General features: G+C 42.0%; 1 long non-coding RNA gene across 1 annotated transcript; it reads right to left on the bottom strand.

Moving 5' to 3' along the window:
- Window positions 1-930: 930 nt before the first annotated feature.
- On the bottom strand, window positions 931-4,194 carry LOC146696629 (uncharacterized). The gene is made up of 3 exons (XR_014923108.1): window positions 4,124-4,194; window positions 3,368-3,538; window positions 931-2,664 (listed from the first exon to the last, which is right to left on the bottom strand). It is a non-coding gene; the product is annotated as an uncharacterized LOC146696629 (long non-coding RNA).
- Window positions 4,195-9,607: the final 5,413 nt, after the last annotated feature.

Raw genomic sequence — 9,607 nt, 5'->3', positions numbered from 1 at the left:
AGGCAACATTCAATAAAACATGAGAGCAATCTTCTCACCACGAGTAAAAGTACTCAGCTGTTCAACTCCGGCCAGCCCAAACAGATTTCCCCTGTGGGCCAAAAGCACTGCAGCTGCTCGTTCACCACGGCTGGCAATCCACGCTGCCATCAAATCGACAGCCATTGGCAGAAATAGTGCTGGAAATTGGTCAAACTACCACTGACCTCTGACAAAGCTTATCTTGCACATGAAAACGTATGGAGGTGGAATCATAGTGTCTGTCTGCTCCAGCTCCTCTTTCTGCCTCATTAGTTGCTGATATTGGATAGGTTATCTCAGCTTCCAGCACATTTTAGGGTTGCAGCCGGCTCACCTTATCCTGAAACTGCAGCAGTGGAAAGGTTACATTTTTGTGGCAATATCACACCCCAAACTTTTTTTTTCTTTTTTGAATATCATGATTAGATGTGCGCTCACTGCTTCTCCTGAAAGTTTCCTGTGTAGCAATTAAGGTGTGTCAGTGATGGCTACATCCTGGGTTGGTTCCATAGTGAAGGCTGCCTGCTACAGGGCATGAAATGAGGAGGAGACAGATGATAAGCTTCTCTCTCATGCTCTGGGGAGCACAGTCAGTCATGATGGAATGAATCATGATGGGCAGGAGTCTCTGAGTAGGAAAGTATGTTTTACAACCACAATATGGTCAGACACGCTCATTGGGTTCTTGGAGTACTGGAAGCAAGAAAATCCTCAGAAATGATGTGTGATTAAAGTACAGATGCAGTTTGCTTTCCTTTTCTGAACAATACCCCTTAATTAGATCTGAGACGTACACATGTATTTGTTTCGGTTTAGATTTAATTCACTGACGTAAACGGGCATAGCTGTCTAAAATCAGTACAAGTACAGCAGACTGTAAATATTGAACTTACAAGTCTTCCCTTCAACATTCTTAAAGACACTCTGAAAGACCAGAGGGGGCTGCACATCTTAAGCCCAATTTCCTTTCACTGATAGAGTGCCAGGTTCTAGGAATTACCTGGCAAAGCGTGATCAGGTCCAGAGGATTAGCAAGAATATTCTCTTCCAGAAGTCGGAGAACTTTTTTCATTTCCAGAGGGTGGTTTAGGAAAAGGCCAACGAGTGGATGTCAGAGCTCAACTTTAATTTATGTATATTTCTTTTCAAGCTAACTCACAACAGCATGACATGCAGTCTGAGCAGTTAGTCAGCCATGTTATTAGATTTTTTTTTTTCTTCTTCTTCCTGGAGACGATGGTGTGCACATAAGAAGTTCTAGAACAGGCAACATGTCAACAGGAAGTGAACGAGGAGATATGACATTTTGGGATATTTAATCATGCTGTGTCATACAAATGATCAGGTGAAATGCGTGAATGACTAAATATTCAATCAGAAAAGCTGCAGCGGTGCAGCTGTGCTGCCATCTAGTGCTTGGATGCTGCAACTCGCTGCTTGGTGCTGGGTGGGCTTGCAGCAGGGACATAAAGCTGGACTGCAGTCCTTTATCTCTTATTATGAATGTGTGTGTGTGTGTGCGCCTGTCACTGAGGATTGGGCAGATATGTGCTTTTTTTACTCAAAGCATCTTCTAGTGTTAAGGAGTTGCACATGTCTCTAGCAAGGGGAATCCCAGAGAGAATCCACACAAAGTTCAATAAAAATACTGATCATATAGAAAGGGGCCATGTTCACTGACGAAAAAGCTAAATAAGATGAGAAATGGTCTTTTTGACTTTCTTGCAGTGACTGATGCTACCCCGAGTTAGCATAGCTTAACTTAAGACTTCAGACTGGGGAAATAGATATCCTGGTTCTGTCTAAAGCTGACTAGAAATATAGCAAAAAAATCTAAATAAATCAAACAACAGGAGATCAAAATAATAATGGATGTGCAGTTGTTCAGAAAAGTCATGTTCTACGGTCTTGTAGTTACTGTGAGGCGAGAGTAAGTGTGCTTTGCACAGATAAAACAGTTCAGCTCTGGGAAACCCTCAGGGCGCCTCGGGTTAAAATTTCAGTCATGAAGCACAAAATCTCCTTCTTGTGCCCAGACAGAGGCCTTCATCTTCATCTACTAGAGCTATCTACAAATAAAACTTGAATGGCTGCAATTAACTTAAGACACCTCAAATGTGAAAAGAATTTGAAATCATATTTCACCTGTTAATTTGTCAGTAAATATGACCGCCACAAACCACATTCACTGCTGCTGTAGGCTTCAGACATCAGCAGGAGCCTGCATATGATAAAAGTCATCATTAGCCCCTAACTTTGCCTTAAGGTAACAACTTTCCATAACTGAACAGTGTGTACTCTCTGAGAATCACACAATTTGAATCTCTTTAGGTCACATAACAAGCTACCAAAGAAAACTACACATGCTCAGTTACAGTGCCAAAAGTGGAAGCAATCCTTTTGGACCTAGAGTCGGAATTTCTTTCATCACTTCAGGTGATACAGATGTCACCTTGAGTTTTGTTATTGCTCTGCTGTCCTCCATGGGCGGCCGTTGTACTGTGGCTCCACTCAGTGATTGACTGTGTATGCACCAGACGAGCAGCACCAGGACAGAGCCACTTATCACTCCGGGAGCAATGGATGACCCGGGAACAGAGATGCAGCCCGGACCACGCACTGAGTCATCTGTCTGCCAGCTGCCTAGGTGAACCAGAGGATGAGGAGATGAGCGGAACTAAGATTTAGTGCCAGCCCTTCCTCATATTATCTCCCTCACACCATTGCTCATGATGCTACATTTCCTGGAGCTAAGAGCCACTGGAAGAGACTTTACAACTGGGGGATAATGGGGCAGCTGAAGGATGAGGAGAGCCGTGTAACACCATCGGGTCCGTGCTGTTATCGGTATTTCTAATTAAAATTAGACTCCCGCTTTGCATATTTGTCAAGCTCAATAAGTTTGCTCAGAATTGGTGTGTCAGCACTGACGCAAGGGCATATCGACAGCTGTGCACCGCTGCCAGCTTGACAAATGTCAGAACATTTATTCTCAAGGAAAGGAGATTACAGTTTGATCATAAACGTTCCCTTCACCCTTATCCTCAACCTCTTCTGTTCCACAGTGTAAGATTATTAAAGCTGTGAGTGCATCGATGGATGACCATGCCAGGGGATTAAATCTATTTGCCACAAAATAAATGTACATCTGATCAAACAAGAAAAACTCAGCTACAGCATTCGTACATAAAATACGAGCTCTTTCCATAATTGTCTGCGTGTGCGGTTCAGTCAGCTGTTCAGTCTGCTGTTTGTGAGGCAGCGAGCCACACAGAGAGACACATCTTTGCATCCAGGGAGAGCACAGGGAGAAATGGTACATTCAGTGGAGCTGACAGGTACCTACTTCTGATTCAGTGTGATTTATTTCCACATAGAGCCCGGACGTGGCCAGTGCATCGGCAGGTCAATTTGGTTTGGGTAGAAGAAGAGTTCTCTGATTGATAGAGAGAGGGCCAGCCATGTTCTCTACGCTTGGCTCCCCCTCCATCAGGGCCCCTGCTATGGCCGATTAATCCTAAACACACAGAGTAGAGGCTCAGGCAGGGATTTTGTGTGCATTTGTGTGAGCTTCCATCTCCAACCTAACACTGGCTTTTCCTGGAATTAAACTGTTTCATGGTCGTTTTTGGAACTGGACTTTTATAGACAAATATTTCTGGTATTTACATTACCTGCATTAGTTGCAGAAATGGTGTCGCCACTAGATGGCAACATCTGCTTAATTAAAATTGTTTTTCTATTACTGTAAAACAGATGAGTTAAACCAATATTATCTTAATGAGTTATTTGGTATGTCAGAAAGTCCTAACCAATAATTAAACATAAACCAACATTTCTCTTGAAGACTTATGTATTTTAAATGTCTAATTTCCCATCAAATCGTTGTTGCCCAACTCTTTCAAGAAACCGACATGTGCCTTAATTCATATAGGCTACTTCTATATGGAAACCACCTTTATTGTTTAAAATCGCTACCCTTCCATTAACCTTTAGCAGCTAACACCATGAACTACTATCTTAGCAGTTTCACCAACATTAAGGTAACAATTTTTTACATTTTTATGTCTTTTTCTAGCTATTTCCAGCATTTATCCATTACCTTTACCTCTTCTTTTTAAGCATTGCCCGTTGCTTTTATCAAAGAGTTTAGCATTGCCGTTAAACCGTTTTAGCTAGCTATTGCTGATAACCAGCAATAGCTTTTAGCTATTAGCCTCTTTAAAAGTTTTCTTACATATTCATACAAATTCCTTCTTGTTTTTAATACCTTTATTGAGTGCCTCTCGGCTCACTTTAAAGCTTTTCACTTGTGTATTGTCAAAACATGATCTTCAGTCATATTTTAGCCAGCTTATATAGATATGTTCTTAAAGTGCACTCCACCATCTTTTCCCTGTAAGAAGCACCGTATGGCCTACCCTTGTTTGTTTACATTTCCATTTACATGTGGCTTTCATATATGCAATCAATAAAACAAAATCATTTCCTTTTTTCCCCACCAGACTACTCTGTAGTCTCAAACACAGGCAAACGAAGGAGAGCGAAGAGCCGCTGACTCTCCTCTTTATCAGTCAAAACAGCATAGCCAGGCTGCTCCCTGTAGTTCACTTCAATCCCTCTCTCTTGTGCCTCCTCTCAGTGCACACCCTAAGCCTGGGTGTGTTGGATGAGACTTAACAGACCCTACGCCCCTCACAACTTCAAGGCGCAGTATGGTCAAAGTGCTGCCTGATGTCCCACTGACCCAGCCCACCTCTGAGTATCTGTCCAAGGTCTCTCTTTTTGTGTGACTCCCCCCAACCTGCCCGCTTTTTATCCCTTTATCCAGGCATGAGATCAGAATTCCAGATCAGGATTAGGGTCAGCATCGGGATCAGTTGTATCATATATCTACTGAAGCATCTCTCTTTCTCCTCTCTGGCTTTGCTCGTCCACCAAAAGATGTTTTATCTTGTGTTCTCCTCTCTCCTGGAGATGAGTGACACATCAGAGATAGCCTTCAACTAATCCTATCCTTTATGCTCTGTGAAAGGAAGTTGCGAGCATGTAGCCCTTTCACACTTTATTTGTTGTCATTTGAAATCATGCTTAATGTCATGCTCAGTTTCAGATGGGGAGCTCTGTGCCTTTTTAAATTTCACTCAGTCTGTGATGCACCGCTCAGAAACAGGGGAAACTTAAACATCAAAGCGAAACAAGAATTCTTCCAGTCCAACTGTTGGTTATTGTTGGAGCTGCTCCAGGAAAATAGCTGATGATGTGTTGGCTGCGTGCCCTTCAAAGCCCACATTGTCTTTGGTTGGAAAATTTTAAGTGTCATCATTATACAAAACTGGAATCAGACAAATCATAATATATAACAGGCAGTGATCACCTTTTTTCTTTTCTATTGACATAAAGAATTATATACCTGTGTCTGGTACTGATACATTTCTTTAGGTAAATGTAAGTCATCTTAGCTGGAACTGTAGTCACTAAAATCCTTCACTTGTCAGCTGTGTGTGCCCATTTCTCCAGCAGGTGGTGCTGCAGAGCTGGCAATCCTACTGAAAGAAGCTCAGGCGAAGTTTTAGACTGTAAGACACATCCCCAGACCTTTACCTGACCTCCCCTTCCTCTCTCCTGCACACACCTTGTCAGCGGGCTGGGCCTTATCTCTCTCTGACTGAACTAAGCCATTGAGTGCACACTTGACCTTGTCATTATCTTGTACCTGGCTTTGTTTCCACTCTCATTTCTCCCTTTTGTGTGCTCACTGTCTTTCCCTTTCCGCACTATTTGAACAAAGATAAGAGCAGAGTCTATTTACTAGCTCAATAACCCCTCCCATATACACCCAGACACGTTTTGTTTATGAAAGAAGCCTTGTGATATTTCAAAGAGAGGCACTGACCATGACCTTCTGTGGTAGTTTGAGGTTACCATTCAGCACCACTAAGTCTTTTTCCTCTCATTTGCAATGCAGAGGAAGAAGAGAAGATCAAACTTTTTATGTGAAGTACAAAGAGTATTAAATACTGTATATGGGCGCTCTTCCTGTTAAATGTTAAACACACAACACACAAACTTCACAGAGTGAATTAACTTGGGCTATAAAGAAAGGAAGGAAGAGGAAGAAGATTTAGGCCATTAATCTTGACATTTATGTGCAAGATGAAGCCTAAATAATAAGAAAAATATAATTTGCAGGGGACAGTAACAGCCCCAGCTTCGTCATCAAAGCTTTCAATGTCCCTGTGTCCTCACAAAATGTCAGTATTGTGCAAAACTACAAAGGAAACTCCAGCAACAAGTGTTTACTGCTGTTAACCTTAATTCAAATCCACTATACTTTACCAGTGTCCAATAGTCAATATAAGACAGCTGGAATAAACCAAGATTCACCTAAATGATATAGCATTTATGTGGACTTTTCGGTTAGTAACATTGTAACCTGTAACCATAATCTGATTCAGTTTTACTTATATCACAACAACAGTCGGCTAAGATGTGATTCAGCCAGTGGTTGGCTTACTTCATCTGTGTCAGTATGAAGCTGTTATGACATCTTTGAAAATAGACTTAACCATTTTCTTTCTAAGAGTTGAATCAGAGGATAGCACTACTGTAGTTGTTGTTCTCAAAGGGGGGGGATAGTTTAATTTTAATGGAGAGAGACAGAATATCAACCAACAAAAACCCAAAAACAAATTTCATAAAAGTTAAAAACTGTTTTCCGTTTCAATGAGTGAAATAAGTATTTGATTCCCGAGCAAACGTGACTTATTTCTTAGTACTGTAGTTGTACAGCAGGAAGATGTTTCTTGTAGTTGTTCACCAGGTTTGCATCTCAACAGAGATTTTGGGCCATTCCTCTTTACAGAAACTCTCTAAATCCTTCAGGTTTCTTGGCTTCCACTGGGCGACTCGAAGATTCAGCTCCCACCACAGATTTTCTATAGGAATAAGGTCCAGAGGCCACTCCATGACCTTAATGTGCTTCTTCTTTATCTTTTCTTTCGTTGCCTTGCAGATAGGTTTAGGATCATTGTTGTTCTGTAAGACCAATCCACGACATCTCTTCAGCGTTCTGGCTGAGAGAAGAAGGTTCTCATCCAAGATTTTACAGTACATGGCCCCGTCCACTGGACCCTTAATATAGTCAAGTTGTCCTGTACCGTTAGCAGAAACACAGCCCCAAAGCATAATGTTTTCTCTCCTGTGTTTGACTGTTGGGTTGGTGATCTCAGGGCAAACTAAGCTTTTCTCTTCCTCTAAACAAACGGGTCAAGTTGATACCAAAACATTTAGTTTTATCTGACCACTTCACATTCTCATTTAGATGTTCACTGGTAAAATGAAGACGGGCCTATAAGGGAAAGGAGAAATTGGGGCCACCACCTGACTGAGAGCAGTTGATTATCCTTTTATATTTCTTCTACAATTGCACGATCAGTTGTCACCTTCTCACCAAGCTTCTTGTTGATGTCTTGGAGCCTGTTCTAGCATTGTGCAGGTCTACAATCTTTATCTTGATGTTCTTTGACAGCTCTTTGGTCCTGCCCATGGTGGTGAAGTTGGAATGAAAGAAACTGATTATATGGATGTTTTACTAATTAACATTATTCTTGTGGGAATGCTACATGATGATTTAGAAACACAGAAATAATTTAAGTAGTTATAAATTTAAAAAACAATGGTCTTGTTTCATATTCCTTTAGTGTTATATAAGTGTTTATCATCCATTTCCCCCTAGTAGTTACAAAATCCTGAGCATCAAGGAGGAAATACACATGTAGAAGACAATTAACAGACTGCAACTGTATCAGACAGACACAGTCTTATGTTAAGGTAAAGGTAAGTTTAACACACTGAGCAGTAGATATTGTCTATTTTTGTCACATAATGTCTTCACTGTATTATTCTTACAAGGAATATATGATGGAAAACTGCGATTATCGTCAAATAGCTCATTCTCACCAAAACTGACTGATGTGGTCAAGTTTCTCAGTCACCTTCAAAATTATAATACATATGCTATCCATAGAACAAGCCTTAATATATCTGTCCATCAAAAAGTTCACTGACAGCATGAGGAGAGATGGTGCTAGCCTTTGATTCTAATGCTAAGAGCATAATTTATGTAAGATGTTTGAATGGCTTTTTGAGTAAGAATAGATTAAAGGAAGTTTCATGTTTGAGGAGCCAAAAAAAAGTGCCTGCAAAGCAGTGTTTTTAAAACTCCTGGGGCTGCAAGGGGTTTGATGAATGAGCCGGGTGCAAACGGTGATTAGCTCAAGCCATTTCTAACATCTCTTACAATACAGTTTGCCAATCACAGCTATCCCTTGAGTTTTCCTCTTTTCTGTAAATATGAAAGACCTTGTCCTGACAGTGACTTCAAACGTGGCAGCAGCGGGCCCCATACCAGGCCATGGTGACTCCTTCAGCCCTTCCTCTCCACACATCAAACCCCAGCTGACAAAAGCAGCTCTAGGTGGCATAATGAGACGCACTGCTCCTTTCAACTATGTGTGAAGTGTGACATTCTCTGTCTTCTTGTATCGTGTGTTGACACTGCAGCCTGTGTGTGAGGAGCTGACCGAATGGTACAGAGAGCCTTCCACCTTTTAGACCCTAGCTGCTGAGTGCCGCATCATAGATCACTGAGTTCCTTAGGTCAACAGCCAGAGTCGCGCACACAAGGACGCGCCTGACACAAAAGCAGAGGAGAGATGCTTTGGTGTGGCCCTTCCCACTCCAGCTTCCTCAAGATTGTTTCATCTGCGTCCAGAGGAAGGTCTGCAGACTAAAACATCAACTGATAACTCAGTGTTCGCAAAGCCTTTTAGGATAGGCGGCACTGGTGACCTGTAAAACAGTTTTATGCACATGTGCACCCTATCACCCTGCCTTGTGACTGACTCTCCGGTATTTTTTGGAGGCGATGAAGGCCATTATCGGTGGATTAGCAGAAACTAAGATGGTAGGGGCGTGCTCACAGTATTGGAACACGCCAGCCTCATTCTCCCTCAGCTATATCCTGTGTATTACCCTTCTCCACTGGGCAGTAGACAAGATCCAATAAAGAAACAGAAGTTCTGCAATTGAAATCAAAACTGCACCTCTCATGTGACTGCTAAGCTAGACCCAAAGGTACTTAACCAAAGGTTTAGTAACCTGAAAGAGCCCCGCATGCTTCCAGGAGGGAAACCTGGGGCTCTGGATCTAAATACATAAAGCAGCAACATGTCGCAGCACAGCCAAAAAAAACAAGAACTGGTTTCTGCTCCCTAGAGGAAACTGCACAACAGCTGCATTCACATCCATCCACCATTAATCCCAAATCATAGCATAATACATTTGGACAGGTGGATTGATAATCTAACATGTCTTCCCCTTTTTTTCACGATTATTATTCTGTTCCTCTCACTTTTCAAATAGTTTACTTTAAGCCCGAGGGTGTGAGCCATCGTGTTTTCTATGGCTGCCGAATTACCTCAGAGCGCGCATTGCCTAGCTCGCTGCCAGAGAGGGAGGCGAGTATTGTTTTCATGACAGAGATCAATGGGTGGGTGAATGTGCTTTAATTCTGCAGGAGCTC

Source organism: Copadichromis virginalis, linkage group LG12 (assembly GCF_057382275.1).
Source record: "Copadichromis virginalis isolate Kocher_CV1m ecotype Utaka linkage group LG12, C_Virginalis_male_GT1.1, whole genome shotgun sequence".
Classification (NCBI taxonomy): Eukaryota; Metazoa; Chordata; class Actinopteri; order Cichliformes; family Cichlidae; genus Copadichromis; species Copadichromis virginalis.
This window is presented reverse-complemented; position numbering and strand designations above follow the sequence as displayed.